Raw genomic sequence first — 16332 nt, 5'->3', positions numbered from 1 at the left:
AGTGTCCCCCATCTCCTCCTTGTGGGGCTGCTGCTGCAGGCCGAGTCTGGCTGGCTGGCTGGCTGGCTGGCACCTTTGCTTTGCAGCTCCCGTGAAAAGCGAGCAAAGGGGCAGACTTTTTTTCTCCTGTGACGGGCACGACAGCACCTTTTCCAAGACAATGAAGAAAATGCATCCGAGTTCAACCCAAAAATATTGCAAAGTGCACAAGTTTCCAGAATTGCTCCGTCTTTTTTTTTCACAGCATTGTTTTCCCCAAGTGGGGAAGTGCACCAGTCCTGGAGGTACTGCAATACCAGGTTGATGCGTGGAGTGGACAGAGCAAGCTCCCATTCCATCTCCCTGTTCCAAAAATCAATTTAATATATGGTCCCCAGATAGAGGACGTATCAGATATTAAACTGATAAGAACAGATACTACACTTGATCTTAGCCAAAAGGCCGAGAAGCGATGCCCCCAAAGGGTTCGCCGGAAAGACTGCTGCTCGGCAGCTACCCTGCTGACTCGGAGCAACGCTCTGCTGCAGAACCCCAGACTCCTCGGCCAGGAATAGCATTTGCATGACCAGCATGCCCGGCGATATTTTGCATGGCTCCGCCCCCAGATTTCCAAGGGTCCCAGAGCGCCAGGGCCGGGGCGGCCAGGCACAGGCTGCAGAGCTCTGCCCAGCCAAGCTGCAGCCTCGGCCTGGCACTGGCCCCGTCACCTAGCGGCGAAAGTCACCCTCAGCTGCCCAGGGGATGTTCCCCCAAGTGCGTCCCCCTCAGATAAGGCTTGGCCGTTCGTGGCCGTTCGGGGCCTTTCAGGGGTGAGGCAGGGCAAGGACAGTGTCCCCCATCTCCTCCTTGTGGGGCTGCTGCTGCAGGCCGAGTCTGGCTGGCTGGCTGGCTGGCTGGCACCTTTGCTTTGCAGCTCCCGTGAAAAGCGAGCAAAGGGGCAGACTTTTTTTCTCCTGTGACGGGCACGACAGCACCTTTTCCAAGACAATGAAGAAAATGCATCCGAGTTCAACCCAAAAATATTGCAAAGTGCACAAGTTTCCAGAATTGCTCCGTCTTTTTTTTTCACAGCATTGTTTTCCCCAAGTGGGGAAGTGCACCAGTCCTGGAGGTACTGCAATACCAGGTTGATGCGTGGAGTGGACAGAGCAAGCTCCCATTCCATCTCCCTGTTCCAAAAATCAATTTAATATATGGTCCCCAGATAGAGGACGTATCAGATATTAAACTGATAAGAACAGATTTTTTTTTTTTTTTTTTTTTTGAACGGTCTCCACATCTCCCCTTACAACCGTCCCTTTCCTCCAGCAAAGTAGTATATACTACTTGCGACTATACGCCAATTAGTTCTCGAATTAAAAGATTTTCACGAATTAAAATTGAATTTGGTTAAAAAACTGTCAAAAAGAAAGACTTTGAGCAAACTGCTCTCCCTAACCCAGATTAGTTAAATAGTTAACGTTCTCCAGTTGTCTTGTTGCCAAATGTTTTGTGCCTCTTGTTTGCCCTTGACTTTGGCATCAAGACAGTAATATGTGTATAAAAAACACAACGCTAACTTTACACACTCCTCTGGAGTGATGTTTTTGTGCTGTAGCACTAGTAATGTTCTGGCCTTCCATAAGGCTTCTTTCGTTGCTGATGTAATTTGGTGAAAAAGAATTTTCTCTTGTTTCCCTCCTCCCTCCTGTATCCCTGTCAAGATGGATTCGAACGTCAGGGTCTGTTCTCCTGTGATTGCAAAAATCAGTGTTTCCAGTTTTTCCCACACTTGTTTTGCAAATGCACAATTCCACACAAAGTGTAGTGTTGATTCGTCCTGAGCGCATTTACTACACTTGATCTTAGCCAAAAGGCCGAGAAGCGATGCCCCCAAAGGGTTCGCCGGAAAGACTGCTGCTCGGCAGCTACCCTGCTGACTCGGAGCAACGCTCTGCTGCAGAACCCCAGACTCCTCGGCCAGGAATAGCATTTGCATGACCAGCATGCCCGGCGATATTTTGCATGGCTCCGCCCCCAGATTTCCAAGGGTCCCAGAGCGCCAGGGCCGGGGCGGCCAGGCACAGGCTGCAGAGCTCTGCCCAGCCAAGCTGCAGCCTCGGCCTGGCACTGGCCCCGTCACCTAGCGGCGAAAGTCACCCTCAGCTGCCCAGGGGATGTTCCCCCAAGTGCGTCCCCCTCAGATAAGGCTTGGCCGTTCGTGGCCGTTCGGGGCCTTTCAGGGGTGAGGCAGGGCAAGGACAGTGTCCCCCATCTCCTCCTTGTGGGGCTGCTGCTGCAGGCCGAGTCTGGCTGGCTGGCTGGCTGGCTGGCACCTTTGCTTTGCAGCTCCCGTGAAAAGCGAGCAAAGGGGCAGACTTTTTTTCTCCTGTGACGGGCACGACAGCACCTTTTCCAAGACAATGAAGAAAATGCATCCGAGTTCAACCCAAAAATATTGCAAAGTGCACAAGTTTCCAGAATTGCTCCGTCTTTTTTTTTCACAGCATTGTTTTCCCCAAGTGGGGAAGTGCACCAGTCCTGGAGGTACTGCAATACCAGGTTGATGCGTGGAGTGGACAGAGCAAGCTCCCATTCCATCTCCCTGTTCCAAAAATCAATTTAATATATGGTCCCCAGATAGAGGACGTATCAGATATTAAACTGATAAGAACAGATACTACACTTGATCTTAGCCAAAAGGCCGAGAAGCGATGCCCCCAAAGGGTTCGCCGGAAAGACTGCTGCTCGGCAGCTACCCTGCTGACTCGGAGCAACGCTCTGCTGCAGAACCCCAGACTCCTCGGCCAGGAATAGCATTTGCATGACCAGCATGCCCGGCGATATTTTGCATGGCTCCGCCCCCAGATTTCCAAGGGTCCCAGAGCGCCAGGGCCGAGGCGGCCAGGCACAGGCTGCAGAGCTCTGCCCAGCCAAGCTGCAGCCTCGGCCTGGCACTGGCCCCGTCACCTAGCGGCGAAAGTCACCCTCAGCTGCCCAGGGGATGTTCCCCCAAGTGCGTCCCCCTCAGATAAGGCTTGGCCGTTCGGGGCCTTTCAGGGGTGAGGCAGGGCAAGGACAGTGTCCCCCATCTCCTCCTTGTGGGGCTGCTGCTGCAGGCCGAGTCTGGCTGGCTGGCTGGCTGGCTGGCACCTTTGCTTTGCAGCTCCCGTGAAAAGCGAGCAAAGGGGCAGACTTTTTTTCTCCTGTGACGGGCACGACAGCACCTTTTCCAAGACAATGAAGAAAATGCATCCGAGTTCAACCCAAAAATATTGCAAAGTGCACAAGTTTCCAGAATTGCTCCGTCTTTTTTTTTCACAGCATTGTTTTCCCCAAGTGGGGAAGTGCACCAGTCCTGGAGGTACTGCAATACCAGGTTGATGCGTGGAGTGGACAGAGCAAGCTCCCATTCCATCTCCCTGTTCCAAAAATCAATTTAATATATGGTCCCCAGATAGAGGACGTATCAGATATTAAACTGATAAGAACAGATACTACACTTGATCTTAGCCAAAAGGCCGAGAAGCGATGCCCCCAAAGGGTTCGCCGGAAAGACTGCTGCTCGGCAGCTACCCTGCTGACTCGGAGCAACGCTCTGCTGCAGAACCCCAGACTCCTCGGCCAGGAATAGCATTTGCATGACCAGCATGCCCGGCGATATTTTGCATGGCTCCGCCCCCAGATTTCCAAGGGTCCCAGAGCGCCAGGGCCGGGGCGGCCAGGCACAGGCTGCAGAGCTCTGCCCAGCCAAGCTGCAGCCTCGGCCTGGCACTGGCCCCGTCACCTAGCGGCGAAAGTCACCCTCAGCTGCCCAGGGGATGTTCCCCCAAGTGCGTCCCCCTCAGATAAGGCTTGGCCGTTCGTGGCCGTTCAGGGCCTTTCAGGGGTGAGGCAGGGCAAGGACAGTGTCCCCCATCTCCTCCTTGTGGGGCTGCTGCTGCAGGCCGAGTCTGGCTGGCTGGCTGGCTGGCTGGCACCTTTGCTTTGCAGCTCCCGTGAAAAGCGAGCAAAGGGGCAGACTTTTTTTCTCCTGTGACGGGCACGACAGCACCTTTTCCAAGACAATGAAGAAAATGCATCCGAGTTCAACCCAAAAATATTGCAAAGTGCACAAGTTTCCAGAATTGCTCCGTCTTTTTTTTTCACAGCATTGTTTTCCCCAAGTGGGGAAGTGCACCAGTCCTGGAGGTACTGCAATACCAGGTTGATGCGTGGAGTGGACAGAGCAAGCTCCCATTCCATCTCCCTGTTCCAAAAATCAATTTAATATATGGTCCCCAGATAGAGGACGTATCAGATATTAAACTGATAAGAACAGATTTTTTTTTTTTTTTTTTTTTTTGAACGGTCTCCACATCTCCCCTTACAACCGTCCCTTTCCTCCAGCAAAGTAGTATATACTACTTGCGACTATACGCCAATTAGTTCTCGAATTAAAAGATTTTCACGAATTAAAATTGAATTTGGTTAAAAAACTGTCAAAAAGAAAGACTTTGAGCAAACTGCTCTCCCTAACCCAGATTAGTTAAATAGTTAACGTTCTCCAGTTGTCTTGTTGCCAAATGTTTTGTGCCTCTTGTTTGCCCTTGACTTTGGCATCAAGACAGTAATATGTGTATAAAAAACACAACGCTAACTTTACACACTCCTCTGGAGTGATGTTTTTGTGCTGTAGCACTAGTAATGTTCTGGCCTTCCATAAGGCTTCTTTCGTTGCTGATGTAATTTGGTGAAAAAGAATTTTCTCTTGTTTCCCTCCTCCCTCCTGTATCCCTGTCAAGATGGATTCGAACGTCAGGGTCTGTTCTCCTGTGATTGCAAAAATCAGTGTTTCCAGTTTTTCCCACACTTGTTTTGCAAATGCACAATTCCACACAAAGTGTAGTGTTGATTCGTCCTGAGCGCATTTACTACACTTGATCTTAGCCAAAAGGCCGAGAAGCGATGCCCCCAAAGGGTTCGCCGGAAAGACTGCTGCTCGGCAGCTACCCTGCTGACTCGGAGCAACGCTCTGCTGCAGAACCCCAGACTCCTCGGCCAGGAATAGCATTTGCATGACCAGCATGCCCGGCGATATTTTGCATGGCTCCGCCCCCAGATTTCCAAGGGTCCCAGAGCGCCAGGGCCGGGGCGGCCAGGCACAGGCTGCAGAGCTCTGCCCAGCCAAGCTGCAGCCTCGGCCTGGCACTGGCCCCGTCACCTAGCGGCGAAAGTCACCCTCAGCTGCCCAGGGGATGTTCCCCCAAGTGCGTCCCCCTCAGATAAGGCTTGGCCGTTCGTGGCCGTTCGGGGCCTTTCAGGGGTGAGGCAGGGCAAGGACAGTGTCCCCCATCTCCTCCTTGTGGGGCTGCTGCTGCAGGCCGAGTCTGGCTGGCTGGCTGGCTGGCTGGCACCTTTGCTTTGCAGCTCCCGTGAAAAGCGAGCAAAGGGGCAGACTTTTTTTCTCCTGTGACGGGCACGACAGCACCTTTTCCAAGACAATGAAGAAAATGCATCCGAGTTCAACCCAAAAATATTGCAAAGTGCACAAGTTTCCAGAATTGCTCCGTCTTTTTTTTTCACAGCATTGTTTTCCCCAAGTGGGGAAGTGCACCAGTCCTGGAGGTACTGCAATACCAGGTTGATGCGTGGAGTGGACAGAGCAAGCTCCCATTCCATCTCCCTGTTCCAAAAATCAATTTAATATATGGTCCCCAGATAGAGGACGTATCAGATATTAAACTGATAAGAACAGATACTACACTTGATCTTAGCCAAAAGGCCGAGAAGCGATGCCCCCAAAGGGTTCGCCGGAAAGACTGCTGCTCGGCAGCTACCCTGCTGACTCGGAGCAACGCTCTGCTGCAGAACCCCAGACTCCTCGGCCAGGAATAGCATTTGCATGACCAGCATGCCCGGCGATATTTTGCATGGCTCCGCCCCCAGATTTCCAAGGGTCCCAGAGCGCCAGGGCCGGGGCGGCCAGGCACAGGCTGCAGAGCTCTGCCCAGCCAAGCTGCAGCCTCGGCCTGGCACTGGCCCCGTCACCTAGCGGCGAAAGTCACCCTCAGCTGCCCAGGGGATGTTCCCCCAAGTGCGTCCCCCTCAGATAAGGCTTGGCCGTTCGGGGCCTTTCAGGGGTGAGGCAGGGCAAGGACAGTGTCCCCCATCTCCTCCTTGTGGGGCTGCTGCTGCAGGCCGAGTCTGGCTGGCTGGCTGGCTGGCTGGCACCTTTGCTTTGCAGCTCCCGTGAAAAGCGAGCAAAGGGGCAGACTTTTTTTCTCCTGTGACGGGCACGACAGCACCTTTTCCAAGACAATGAAGAAAATGCATCCGAGTTCAACCCAAAAATATTGCAAAGTGCACAAGTTTCCAGAATTGCTCCGTCTTTTTTTTTCACAGCATTGTTTTCCCCAAGTGGGGAAGTGCACCAGTCCTGGAGGTACTGCAATACCAGGTTGATGCGTGGAGTGGACAGAGCAAGCTCCCATTCCATCTCCCTGTTCCAAAAATCAATTTAATATATGGTCCCCAGATAGAGGACGTATCAGATATTAAACTGATAAGAACAGATTTTTTTTTTTTTTTTTTTTTTTGAACGGTCTCCACATCTCCCCTTACAACCGTCCCTTTCCTCCAGCAAAGTAGTATATACTACTTGCGACTATACGCCAATTAGTTCTCGAATTAAAAGATTTTCACGAATTAAAATTGAATTTGGTTAAAAAACTGTCAAAAAGAAAGACTTTGAGCAAACTGCTCTCCCTAACCCAGATTAGTTAAATAGTTAACGTTCTCCAGTTGTCTTGTTGCCAAATGTTTTGTGCCTCTTGTTTGCCCTTGACTTTGGCATCAAGACAGTAATATGTGTATAAAAAACACAACGCTAACTTTACACACTCCTCTGGAGTGATGTTTTTGTGCTGTAGCACTAGTAATGTTCTGGCCTTCCATAAGGCTTCTTTCGTTGCTGATGTAATTTGGTGAAAAAGAATTTTCTCTTGTTTCCCTCCTCCCTCCTGTATCCCTGTCAAGATGGATTCGAACGTCAGGGTCTGTTCTCCTGTGATTGCAAAAATCAGTGTTTCCAGTTTTTCCCACACTTGTTTTGCAAATGCACAATTCCACACAAAGTGTAGTGTTGATTCGTCCTGAGCGCATTTACTACACTTGATCTTAGCCAAAAGGCCGAGAAGCGATGCCCCCAAAGGGTTCGCCGGAAAGACTGCTGCTCGGCAGCTACCCTGCTGACTCGGAGCAACGCTCTGCTGCAGAACCCCAGACTCCTCGGCCAGGAATAGCATTTGCATGACCAGCATGCCCGGCGATATTTTGCATGGCTCCGCCCCCAGATTTCCAAGGGTCCCAGAGCGCCAGGGCCGAGGCGGCCAGGCACAGGCTGCAGAGCTCTGCCCAGCCAAGCTGCAGCCTCGGCCTGGCACTGGCCCCGTCACCTAGCGGCGAAAGTCACCCTCAGCTGCCCAGGGGATGTTCCCCCAAGTGCGTCCCCCTCAGATAAGGCTTGGCCGTTCGTGGCCGTTCGGGGCCTTTCAGGGGTGAGGCAGGGCAAGGACAGTGTCCCCCATCTCCTCCTTGTGGGGCTGCTGCTGCAGGCCGAGTCTGGCTGGCTGGCTGGCTGGCTGGCACCTTTGCTTTGCAGCTCCCGTGAAAAGCGAGCAAAGGGGCAGACTTTTTTTCTCCTGTGACGGGCACGACAGCACCTTTTCCAAGACAATGAAGAAAATGCATCCGAGTTCAACCCAAAAATATTGCAAAGTGCACAAGTTTCCAGAATTGCTCCGTCTTTTTTTTTCACAGCATTGTTTTCCCCAAGTGGGGAAGTGCACCAGTCCTGGAGGTACTGCAATACCAGGTTGATGCGTGGAGTGGACAGAGCAAGCTCCCATTCCATCTCCCTGTTCCAAAAATCAATTTAATATATGGTCCCCAGATAGAGGACGTATCAGATATTAAACTGATAAGAACAGATACTACACTTGATCTTAGCCAAAAGGCCGAGAAGCGATGCCCCCAAAGGGTTCGCCGGAAAGACTGCTGCTCGGCAGCTACCCTGCTGACTCGGAGCAACGCTCTGCTGCAGAACCCCAGACTCCTCGGCCAGGAATAGCATTTGCATGACCAGCATGCCCGGCGATATTTTGCATGGCTCCGCCCCCAGATTTCCAAGGGTCCCAGAGCGCCAGGGCCGGGGCGGCCAGGCACAGGCTGCAGAGCTCTGCCCAGCCAAGCTGCAGCCTCGGCCTGGCACTGGCCCCGTCACCTAGCGGCGAAAGTCACCCTCAGCTGCCCAGGGGATGTTCCCCCAAGTGCGTCCCCCTCAGATAAGGCTTGGCCGTTCGTGGCCGTTCGGGGCCTTTCAGGGGTGAGGCAGGGCAAGGACAGTGTCCCCCATCTCCTCCTTGTGGGGCTGCTGCTGCAGGCCGAGTCTGGCTGGCTGGCTGGCTGGCTGGCACCTTTGCTTTGCAGCTCCCGTGAAAAGCGAGCAAAGGGGCAGACTTTTTTTCTCCTGTGACGGGCACGACAGCACCTTTTCCAAGACAATGAAGAAAATGCATCCGAGTTCAACCCAAAAATATTGCAAAGTGCACAAGTTTCCAGAATTGCTCCGTCTTTTTTTTTCACAGCATTGTTTTCCCCAAGTGGGGAAGTGCACCAGTCCTGGAGGTACTGCAATACCAGGTTGATGCGTGGAGTGGACAGAGCAAGCTCCCATTCCATCTCCCTGTTCCAAAAATCAATTTAATATATGGTCCCCAGATAGAGGACGTATCAGATATTAAACTGATAAGAACAGATACTACACTTGATCTTAGCCAAAAGGCCGAGAAGCGATGCCCCCAAAGGGTTCGCCGGAAAGACTGCTGCTCGGCAGCTACCCTGCTGACTCGGAGCAACGCTCTGCTGCAGAACCCCAGACTCCTCGGCCAGGAATAGCATTTGCATGACCAGCATGCCCGGCGATATTTTGCATGGCTCCGCCCCCAGATTTCCAAGGGTCCCAGAGCGCCAGGGCCGGGGCGGCCAGGCACAGGCTGCAGAGCTCTGCCCAGCCAAGCTGCAGCCTCGGCCTGGCACTGGCCCCGTCACCTAGCGGCGAAAGTCACCCTCAGCTGCCCAGGGGATGTTCCCCCAAGTGCGTCCCCCTCAGATAAGGCTTGGCCGTTCGGGGCCTTTCAGGGGTGAGGCAGGGCAAGGACAGTGTCCCCCATCTCCTCCTTGTGGGGCTGCTGCTGCAGGCCGAGTCTGGCTGGCTGGCTGGCTGGCTGGCACCTTTGCTTTGCAGCTCCCGTGAAAAGCGAGCAAAGGGGCAGACTTTTTTTCTCCTGTGACGGGCACGACAGCACCTTTTCCAAGACAATGAAGAAAATGCATCCGAGTTCAACCCAAAAATATTGCAAAGTGCACAAGTTTCCAGAATTGCTCCGTCTTTTTTTTTCACAGCATTGTTTTCCCCAAGTGGGGAAGTGCACCAGTCCTGGAGGTACTGCAATACCAGGTTGATGCGTGGAGTGGACAGAGCAAGCTCCCATTCCATCTCCCTGTTCCAAAAATCAATTTAATATATGGTCCCCAGATAGAGGACGTATCAGATATTAAACTGATAAGAACAGATACTACACTTGATCTTAGCCAAAAGGCCGAGAAGCGATGCCCCCAAAGGGTTCGCCGGAAAGACTGCTGCTCGGCAGCTACCCTGCTGACTCGGAGCAACGCTCTGCTGCAGAACCCCAGACTCCTCGGCCAGGAATAGCATTTGCATGACCAGCATGCCCGGCGATATTTTGCATGGCTCCGCCCCCAGATTTCCAAGGGTCCCAGAGCGCCAGGGCCGGGGCGGCCAGGCACAGGCTGCAGAGCTCTGCCCAGCCAAGCTGCAGCCTCGGCCTGGCACTGGCCCCGTCACCTAGCGGCGAAAGTCACCCTCAGCTGCCCAGGGGATGTTCCCCCAAGTGCGTCCCCCTCAGATAAGGCTTGGCCGTTCGTGGCCGTTCGGGGCCTTTCAGGGGTGAGGCAGGGCAAGGACAGTGTCCCCCATCTCCTCCTTGTGGGGCTGCTGCTGCAGGCCGAGTCTGGCTGGCTGGCTGGCTGGCTGGCACCTTTGCTTTGCAGCTCCCGTGAAAAGCGAGCAAAGGGGCAGACTTTTTTTCTCCTGTGACGGGCACGACAGCACCTTTTCCAAGACAATGAAGAAAATGCATCCGAGTTCAACCCAAAAATATTGCAAAGTGCACAAGTTTCCAGAATTGCTCCGTCTTTTTTTTTCACAGCATTGTTTTCCCCAAGTGGGGAAGTGCACCAGTCCTGGAGGTACTGCAATACCAGGTTGATGCGTGGAGTGGACAGAGCAAGCTCCCATTCCATCTCCCTGTTCCAAAAATCAATTTAATATATGGTCCCCAGATAGAGGACGTATCAGATATTAAACTGATAAGAACAGATACTACACTTGATCTTAGCCAAAAGGCCGAGAAGCGATGCCCCCAAAGGCTTCGCCGGAAAGACTGCTGCTCGGCAGCTACCCTGCTGACTCGGAGCAACGCTCTGCTGCAGAACCCCAGACTCCTCGGCCAGGAATAGCATTTGCATGACCAGCATGCCCGGCGATATTTTGCATGGCTCCGCCCCCAGATTTCCAAGGGTCCCAGAGCGCCAGGGCCGGGGCGGCCAGGCACAGGCTGCAGAGCTCTGCCCAGCCAAGCTGCAGCCTCGGCCTGGCACTGGCCCCGTCACCTAGCGGCGAAAGTCACCCTCAGCTGCCCAGGGGATGTTCCCCCAAGTGCGTCCCCCTCAGATAAGGCTTGGCCGTTCGTGGCCGTTCGGGGCCTTTCAGGGGTGAGGCAGGGCAAGGACAGTGTCCCCCATCTCCTCCTTGTGGGGCTGCTGCTGCAGGCCGAGTCTGGCTGGCTGGCTGGCTGGCTGGCACCTTTGCTTTGCAGCTCCCGTGAAAAGCGAGCAAAGGGGCAGACTTTTTTTCTCCTGTGACGGGCACGACAGCACCTTTTCCAAGACAATGAAGAAAATGCATCCGAGTTCAACCCAAAAATATTGCAAAGTGCACAAGTTTCCAGAATTGCTCCGTCTTTTTTTTTCACAGCATTGTTTTCCCCAAGTGGGGAAGTGCACCAGTCCTGGAGGTACTGCAATACCAGGTTGATGCGTGGAGTGGACAGAGCAAGCTCCCATTCCATCTCCCTGTTCCAAAAATCAATTTAATATATGGTCCCCAGATAGAGGACGTATCAGATATTAAACTGATAAGAACAGATACTACACTTGATCTTAGCCAAAAGGCCGAGAAGCGATGCCCCCAAAGGGTTCGCCGGAAAGACTGCTGCTCGGCAGCTACCCTGCTGACTCGGAGCAACGCTCTGCTGCAGAACCCCAGACTCCTCGGCCAGGAATAGCATTTGCATGACCAGCATGCCCGGCGATATTTTGCATGGCTCCGCCCCCAGATTTCCAAGGGTCCCAGAGCGCCAGGGCCGGGGCGGCCAGGCACAGGCTGCAGAGCTCTGCCCAGCCAAGCTGCAGCCTCGGCCTGGCACTGGCCCCGTCACCTAGCGGCGAAAGTCACCCTCAGCTGCCCAGGGGATGTTCCCCCAAGTGCGTCCCCCTCAGATAAGGCTTGGCCGTTCGTGGCCGTTCGGGGCCTTTCAGGGGTGAGGCAGGGCAAGGACAGTGTCCCCCATCTCCTCCTTGTGGGGCTGCTGCTGCAGGCCGAGTCTGGCTGGCTGGCTGGCTGGCTGGCACCTTTGCTTTGCAGCTCCCGTGAAAAGCGAGCAAAGGGGCAGACTTTTTTTCTCCTGTGACGGGCACGACAGCACCTTTTCCAAGACAATGAAGAAAATGCATCCGAGTTCAACCCAAAAATATTGCAAAGTGCACAAGTTTCCAGAATTGCTCCGTCTTTTTTTTTCACAGCATTGTTTTCCCCAAGTGGGGAAGTGCACCAGTCCTGGAGGTACTGCAATACCAGGTTGATGCGTGGAGTGGACAGAGCAAGCTCCCATTCCATCTCCCTGTTCCAAAAATCAATTTAATATATGGTCCCCAGATAGAGGACGTATCAGATATTAAACTGATAAGAACAGATACTACACTTGATCTTAGCCAAAAGGCCGAGAAGCGATGCCCCCAAAGGGTTCGCCGGAAAGACTGCTGCTCGGCAGCTACCCTGCTGACTCGGAGCAACGCTCTGCTGCAGAACCCCAGACTCCTCGGCCAGGAATAGCATTTGCATGACCAGCATGCCCGGCGATATTTTGCATGGCTCCGCCCCCAGATTTCCAAGGGTCCCAGAGCGCCAGGGCCGGGGCGGCCAGGCACAGGCTGCAGAGCTCTGCCCAGCCAAGCTGCAGCCTCGGCCTGGCACTGGCCCCGTCACCTAGCGGCGAAAGTCACCCTCAGCTGCCCAGGGGATGTTCCCCCAAGTGCGTCCCCCTCAGATAAGGCTTGGCCGTTCGGGGCCTTTCAGGGGTGAGGCAGGGCAAGGACAGTGTCCCCCATCTCCTCCTTGTGGGGCTGCTGCTGCAGGCCGAGTCTGGCTGGCTGGCTGGCTGGCTGGCACCTTTGCTTTGCAGCTCCCGTGAAAAGCGAGCAAAGGGGCAGACTTTTTTTCTCCTGTGACGGGCACGACAGCACCTTTTCCAAGACAATGAAGAAAATGCATCCGAGTTCAACCCAAAAATATTGCAAAGTGCACAAGTTTCCAGAATTGCTCCGTCTTTTTTTTTCACAGCATTGTTTTCCCCAAGTGGGGAAGTGCACCAGTCCTGGAGGTACTGCAATACCAGGTTGATGCGTGGAGTGGACAGAGCAAGCTCCCATTCCATCTCCCTGTTCCAAAAATCAATTTAATATATGGTCCCCAGATAGAGGACGTATCAGATATTAAACTGATAAGAACAGATACTACACTTGATCTTAGCCAAAAGGCCGAGAAGCGATGCCCCCAAAGGGTTCGCCGGAAAGACTGCTGCTCGGCAGCTACCCTGCTGACTCGGAGCAACGCTCTGCTGCAGAACCCCAGACTCCTCGGCCAGGAATAGCATTTGCATGACCAGCATGCCCGGCGATATTTTGCATGGCTCCGCCCCCAGATTTCCAAGGGTCCCAGAGCGCCAGGGCCGGGGCGGCCAGGCACAGGCTGCAGAGCTCTGCCCAGCCAAGCTGCAGCCTCGGCCTGGCACTGGCCCCGTCACCTAGCGGCGAAAGTCACCCTCAGCTGCCCAGGGGATGTTCCCCCAAGTGCGTCCCCCTCAGATAAGGCTTGGCCGTTCGTGGCCGTTCGGGGCCTTTCAGGGGTGAGGCAGGGCAAGGACAGTGTCCCCCATCTCCTCCTTGTGGGGCTGCTGCTGCAGGCCGAGTCTGGCTGGCTGGCTGGCTGGCTGGCACCTTTGCTTTGCAGCTCCCGTGAAAAGCGAGCAAAGGGGCAGACTTTTTTTCTCCTGTGACGGGCACGACAGCACCTTTTCCAAGACAATGAAGAAAATGCATCCGAGTTCAACCCAAAAATATTGCAAAGTGCACAAGTTTCCAGAATTGCTCCGTCTTTTTTTTTCACAGCATTGTTTTCCCCAAGTGGGGAAGTGCACCAGTCCTGGAGGTACTGCAATACCAGGTTGATGCGTGGAGTGGACAGAGCAAGCTCCCATTCCATCTCCCTGTTCCAAAAATCAATTTAATATATGGTCCCCAGATAGAGGACGTATCAGATATTAAACTGATAAGAACAGATACTACACTTGATCTTAGCCAAAAGGCCGAGAAGCGATGCCCCCAAAGGCTTCGCCGGAAAGACTGCTGCTCGGCAGCTACCCTGCTGACTCGGAGCAACGCTCTGCTGCAGAACCCCAGACTCCTCGGCCAGGAATAGCATTTGCATGACCAGCATGCCCGGCGATATTTTGCATGGCTCCGCCCCCAGATTTCCAAGGGTCCCAGAGCGCCAGGGCCGGGGCGGCCAGGCACAGGCTGCAGAGCTCTGCCCAGCCAAGCTGCAGCCTCGGCCTGGCACTGGCCCCGTCACCTAGCGGCGAAAGTCACCCTCAGCTGCCCAGGGGATGTTCCCCCAAGTGCGTCCCCCTCAGATAAGGCTTGGCCGTTCGTGGCCGTTCGGGGCCTTTCAGGGGTGAGGCAGGGCAAGGACAGTGTCCCCCATCTCCTCCTTGTGGGGCTGCTGCTGCAGGCCGAGTCTGGCTGGCTGGCTGGCTGGCTGGCACCTTTGCTTTGCAGCTCCCGTGAAAAGCGAGCAAAGGGGCAGACTTTTTTTCTCCTGTGACGGGCACGACAGCACCTTTTCCAAGACAATGAAGAAAATGCATCCGAGTTCAACCCAAAAATATTGCAAAGTGCACAAGTTTCCAGAATTGCTCCGTCTTTTTTTTTCACAGCATTGTTTTCCCCAAGTGGGGAAGTGCACCAGTCCTGGAGGTACTGCAATACCAGGTTGATGCGTGGAGTGGACAGAGCAAGCTCCCATTCCATCTCCCTGTTCCAAAAATCAATTTAATATATGGTCCCCAGATAGAGGACGTATCAGATATTAAACTGATAAGAACAGATACTACACTTGATCTTAGCCAAAAGGCCGAGAAGCGATGCCCCCAAAGGGTTCGCCGGAAAGACTGCTGCTCGGCAGCTACCCTGCTGACTCGGAGCAACGCTCTGCTGCAGAACCCCAGACTCCTCGGCCAGGAATAGCATTTGCATGACCAGCATGCCCGGCGATATTTTGCATGGCTCCGCCCCCAGATTTCCAAGGGTCCCAGAGCGCCAGGGCCGGGGCGGCCAGGCACAGGCTGCAGAGCTCTGCCCAGCCAAGCTGCAGCCTCGGCCTGGCACTGGCCCCGTCACCTAGCGGCGAAAGTCACCCTCAGCTGCCCAGGGGATGTTCCCCCAAGTGCGTCCCCCTCAGATAAGGCTTGGCCGTTCGTGGCCGTTCGGGGCCTTTCAGGGGTGAGGCAGGGCAAGGACAGTGTCCCCCATCTCCTCCTTGTGGGGCTGCTGCTGCAGGCCGAGTCTGGCTGGCTGGCTGGCTGGCTGGCACCTTTGCTTTGCAGCTCCCGTGAAAAGCGAGCAAAGGGGCAGACTTTTTTTCTCCTGTGACGGGCACGACAGCACCTTTTCCAAGACAATGAAGAAAATGCATCCGAGTTCAACCCAAAAATATTGCAAAGTGCACAAGTTTCCAGAATTGCTCCGTCTTTTTTTTTCACAGCATTGTTTTCCCCAAGTGGGGAAGTGCACCAGTCCTGGAGGTACTGCAATACCAGGTTGATGCGTGGAGTGGACAGAGCAAGCTCCCATTCCATCTCCCTGTTCCAAAAATCAATTTAATATATGGTCCCCAGATAGAGGACGTATCAGATATTAAACTGATAAGAACAGATACTACACTTGATCTTAGCCAAAAGGCCGAGAAGCGATGCCCCCAAAGGGTTCGCCGGAAAGACTGCTGCTCGGCAGCTACCCTGCTGACTCGGAGCAACGCTCTGCTGCAGAACCCCAGACTCCTCGGCCAGGAATAGCATTTGCATGACCAGCATGCCCGGCGATATTTTGCATGGCTCCGCCCCCAGATTTCCAAGGGTCCCAGAGCGCCAGGGCCGGGGCGGCCAGGCACAGGCTGCAGAGCTCTGCCCAGCCAAGCTGCAGCCTCGGCCTGGCACTGGCCCCGTCACCTAGCGGCGAAAGTCACCCTCAGCTGCCCAGGGGATGTTCCCCCAAGTGCGTCCCCCTCAGATAAGGCTTGGCCGTTCGGGGCCGTTCGGGGCCTTTCAGGGGTGAGGCAGGGCAAGGACAGTGTCCCCCATCTCCTCCTTGTGGGGCTGCTGCTGCAGGCCGAGTCTGGCTGGCTGGCTGGCTGGCTGGCACCTTTGCTTTGCAGCTCCCGTGAAAAGCGAGCAAAGGGGCAGACTTTTTTTCTCCTGTGACGGGCACGACAGCACCTTTTCCAAGACAATGAAGAAAATGCATCCGAGTTCAACCCAAAAATATTGCAAAGTGCACAAGTTTCCAGAATTGCTCCGTCTTTTTTTTTCACAGCATTGTTTTCCCCAAGTGGGGAAGTGCACCAGTCCTGGAGGTACTGCAATACCAGGTTGATGCGTGGAGTGGACAGAGCAAGCTCCCATTCCATCTCCCTGTTCCAAAAATCAATTTAATATATGGTCCCCAGATAGAGGACGTATCAGATATTAAACTGATAAGAACAGATACTACACTTGATCTTAGCCAAAAGGCCGAGAAGCGATGCCCCCAAAGGGTTCGCCGGAAAGACTGCTGCTCGGCAGCTACCCTGCTGACTCGGAGCAACGCTCTGCTGCAGAACCCCAGACTCCTCGGCCA

At 54.1% G+C, this 16332-nt stretch overlaps 18 non-coding genes across 18 annotated transcripts; all 18 read right to left on the bottom strand.

The window, feature by feature from the left end:
* Window positions 1–262: 262 nt before the first annotated feature.
* LOC138517350 (U2 spliceosomal RNA) lies at window positions 263–453 on the bottom strand. The gene has a single exon (XR_011282544.1). It is a non-coding gene; the product is annotated as a U2 spliceosomal RNA (small nuclear RNA).
* Window positions 454–1089: 636 nt separating this feature from the next.
* Window positions 1090–1273, bottom strand: LOC138517564 (U2 spliceosomal RNA). Its single transcript, XR_011282716.1, has one exon. It is a non-coding gene; the product is annotated as a U2 spliceosomal RNA (small nuclear RNA).
* A 1231-nt stretch (window positions 1274–2504) lies between these two features.
* LOC138517349 (U2 spliceosomal RNA) lies at window positions 2505–2695 on the bottom strand. Its single transcript, XR_011282543.1, has one exon. It is a non-coding gene; the product is annotated as a U2 spliceosomal RNA (small nuclear RNA).
* A 626-nt stretch (window positions 2696–3321) lies between these two features.
* LOC138517348 (U2 spliceosomal RNA) lies at window positions 3322–3512 on the bottom strand. Its single transcript, XR_011282542.1, has one exon. It is a non-coding gene; the product is annotated as a U2 spliceosomal RNA (small nuclear RNA).
* A 636-nt stretch (window positions 3513–4148) lies between these two features.
* Window positions 4149–4333, bottom strand: LOC138517588 (U2 spliceosomal RNA). Its single transcript, XR_011282738.1, has one exon. It is a non-coding gene; the product is annotated as a U2 spliceosomal RNA (small nuclear RNA).
* Window positions 4334–5564: 1231 nt separating this feature from the next.
* Window positions 5565–5755, bottom strand: LOC138517347 (U2 spliceosomal RNA). Its single transcript, XR_011282541.1, has one exon. It is a non-coding gene; the product is annotated as a U2 spliceosomal RNA (small nuclear RNA).
* Window positions 5756–6381: 626 nt separating this feature from the next.
* On the bottom strand, window positions 6382–6566 carry LOC138517587 (U2 spliceosomal RNA). The gene has a single exon (XR_011282737.1). It is a non-coding gene; the product is annotated as a U2 spliceosomal RNA (small nuclear RNA).
* Window positions 6567–7797: 1231 nt separating this feature from the next.
* LOC138517346 (U2 spliceosomal RNA) lies at window positions 7798–7988 on the bottom strand. The gene has a single exon (XR_011282540.1). It is a non-coding gene; the product is annotated as a U2 spliceosomal RNA (small nuclear RNA).
* A 636-nt stretch (window positions 7989–8624) lies between these two features.
* Window positions 8625–8815, bottom strand: LOC138517345 (U2 spliceosomal RNA). Its single transcript, XR_011282539.1, has one exon. It is a non-coding gene; the product is annotated as a U2 spliceosomal RNA (small nuclear RNA).
* A 626-nt stretch (window positions 8816–9441) lies between these two features.
* LOC138517344 (U2 spliceosomal RNA) lies at window positions 9442–9632 on the bottom strand. The gene has a single exon (XR_011282538.1). It is a non-coding gene; the product is annotated as a U2 spliceosomal RNA (small nuclear RNA).
* A 636-nt stretch (window positions 9633–10268) lies between these two features.
* On the bottom strand, window positions 10269–10459 carry LOC138517343 (U2 spliceosomal RNA). Its single transcript, XR_011282537.1, has one exon. It is a non-coding gene; the product is annotated as a U2 spliceosomal RNA (small nuclear RNA).
* A 636-nt stretch (window positions 10460–11095) lies between these two features.
* On the bottom strand, window positions 11096–11286 carry LOC138517342 (U2 spliceosomal RNA). Its single transcript, XR_011282536.1, has one exon. It is a non-coding gene; the product is annotated as a U2 spliceosomal RNA (small nuclear RNA).
* A 636-nt stretch (window positions 11287–11922) lies between these two features.
* On the bottom strand, window positions 11923–12113 carry LOC138517339 (U2 spliceosomal RNA). Its single transcript, XR_011282534.1, has one exon. It is a non-coding gene; the product is annotated as a U2 spliceosomal RNA (small nuclear RNA).
* Window positions 12114–12739: 626 nt separating this feature from the next.
* Window positions 12740–12930, bottom strand: LOC138517338 (U2 spliceosomal RNA). The gene has a single exon (XR_011282533.1). It is a non-coding gene; the product is annotated as a U2 spliceosomal RNA (small nuclear RNA).
* A 636-nt stretch (window positions 12931–13566) lies between these two features.
* On the bottom strand, window positions 13567–13757 carry LOC138517337 (U2 spliceosomal RNA). The gene has a single exon (XR_011282532.1). It is a non-coding gene; the product is annotated as a U2 spliceosomal RNA (small nuclear RNA).
* Window positions 13758–14393: 636 nt separating this feature from the next.
* Window positions 14394–14584, bottom strand: LOC138517336 (U2 spliceosomal RNA). The gene has a single exon (XR_011282531.1). It is a non-coding gene; the product is annotated as a U2 spliceosomal RNA (small nuclear RNA).
* Window positions 14585–15220: 636 nt separating this feature from the next.
* Window positions 15221–15411, bottom strand: LOC138517335 (U2 spliceosomal RNA). Its single transcript, XR_011282530.1, has one exon. It is a non-coding gene; the product is annotated as a U2 spliceosomal RNA (small nuclear RNA).
* A 636-nt stretch (window positions 15412–16047) lies between these two features.
* LOC138517334 (U2 spliceosomal RNA) lies at window positions 16048–16238 on the bottom strand. Its single transcript, XR_011282529.1, has one exon. It is a non-coding gene; the product is annotated as a U2 spliceosomal RNA (small nuclear RNA).
* Between the last annotated feature and the right edge of the window lie 94 nt (window positions 16239–16332).

The sequence above is a fragment of the Ambystoma mexicanum genome, chromosome 6q (assembly GCF_040938575.1).
Source record: "Ambystoma mexicanum isolate Mex_15411 chromosome 6q, UKY_AmexF1_1, whole genome shotgun sequence".
Lineage (NCBI taxonomy): Eukaryota > Metazoa > Chordata > Amphibia > Caudata > Ambystomatidae > Ambystoma > Ambystoma mexicanum.
Note: the sequence above shows the minus strand (reverse complement) of the source record. Positions and strands in the feature narration are given on the sequence as shown.